At 42.7% G+C, this 1,862-nt stretch overlaps 1 pseudogene; it reads left to right on the plus strand.

Moving 5' to 3' along the window:
* Positions 1 to 267: 267 nt before the first annotated feature.
* On the plus strand, positions 268 to 1,203 carry LOC123940800 (annotated as a pseudogene).
* Positions 1,204 to 1,862: the final 659 nt, after the last annotated feature.

Raw genomic sequence — 1,862 nt, forward strand, 5'->3', positions numbered from 1 at the left:
GGGGAGGAGGGAGATTAAAAATTTTTTTATTGGGTGGCCATAGAAGGCCTCAACTCTGTAGGCCAGATACTTATTTGATGTTTTGCTTAATTACATAGAAGGTGGAAGGTGAAAGATGAGACTGAACAACTCTATGAGGCTTAAAATATGTCGAGTCAATTCTAACAAGTGGTGGGTTTGTTCTCTACCTGACTCCAACTTTAGTCATAACGCTTTACTACTAAGTCTACACCTTTCCTTGTACCAAGAAATTTCTTGTATCAAGAAATGCAAAGTCCCGTGCTGCCACTCCAACCACCTCTGCAGCTGGGCCCCGTGAATCCGCCACCGCAGCCACCACCCCGTGCGGACTTGGCCTCAGGTGCCACCCCCACGGCAGTGAAGAGTGAAATAATTGGTGGAACAGGCCTGGATGATCCAGAAATCTTAGAAGGAAGAACTGAAAAATATATGGATACTCCATGTGGCAAGCCTTCCAGTGCCTTAATTTGGGGGAAGACCAAGAATGTCGCTTGTGTCCTCCTTGCAGGCATGGGAGACAGCATACTATCATGCCTTCAAAAGTCATCTACCAGGCGAACATCTGGTCTCTGAAAGGGGAGGACTGTACACACGTCGTAGTGACCACAGCTTGCAGCTCCTTGAGGGAAGAGATTCAGCCCGGCGATATCATCATTATTGATCAGTTAACCGACAGGACCACTAAAAGGCCTCAGACCTTCTATGATGGAACTCATTCCAGTACCAGAGGAGTGTGCCATATTCCCATGGCTGAGCCATTCTGCCCCAAAATGAGAGAGCTCCTCATAGAGACTGCTAAAAAGTTAGGACTCCTGTGTCACTCAAAAGGGACAATGGTCACAATCAAGGGACCTCATTTTAGTTCCCCGGCAGAAAGCATCATGTTCTGTGCCTGGGTGGGCAGATGTTGTCAACACAACCACAGTTCCACAGGTGGCTCTCACTAAGGAGGCTGGGATTTGCTACACAAGTATTGCCATGGCAACAGATTATGACTGCTGGAAAGAGCATGAGGAACCAGTTTTGGTGAACTGGGTCCTAAAGACCCTGAAAGAAAATGCCAATAAAGCCAAAAGTCTACTCCTCATTACCATACCTCAGATAGAGTCCATGGAATGGTCAGAAACCCTCCAGAACCTGAAGAATAGGGCCCAGTTTTCTGTTTTATTACCAAGATATTAAACTAGCACGGCTGTCCAGGAGACAATAAGACTTCCTAATTCCAGTCATCTGAGAAATTTTGACTTAACTCGGAAAAACATGGAAAAGACGTGTAGCCCCCATGCCCTTACCTGCTAAGGAAGAACATGATAAGACAAGAAGACATGCGTGTATCAGAGATGCCTTCTAGAAGGCTTAGACTGCTTCAGAAAATGACCCGTAAACGTGGGAAAAATCTGACACTTCAGGAAAAAAGATAAGACCCCATTTACCCTTCCCCCAGTAAATTGTAATAATAAAGGATGGGAGGTAACATCCAATTTTCTATGTTACCCAAAGAAATATGAAGAAGAAATGGGAATTCTTAGGCTACTTATTGGTGTTACTGTAAATTTGTAGAGTCTTTTTGGAAGGCAGTTTGCTAATGTATCAAAAGGCTTAAAAATACTTATACCCTTTATGCTGGTTACTCTACTCCTAGGAATTTATCTTTAAAAAATTATCAGAGATACAAAGAATTGTGTATAAGGAAAGATTTCTAATATAACCATTAGTTATAATAGAAGTATTCAGAACAATCTGAGTATACAACAGTTGGAGGTAAATTATGGCATAGCTCTAATTGGATTGTAAAGCAACCAGCTGAAGGTCATGTTTTCACATAATATATAAAAGTCCTA

Source organism: Meles meles, chromosome 4, assembly GCF_922984935.1.
Source record: "Meles meles chromosome 4, mMelMel3.1 paternal haplotype, whole genome shotgun sequence".
Classification (NCBI taxonomy): domain Eukaryota; kingdom Metazoa; phylum Chordata; class Mammalia; order Carnivora; family Mustelidae; genus Meles; species Meles meles.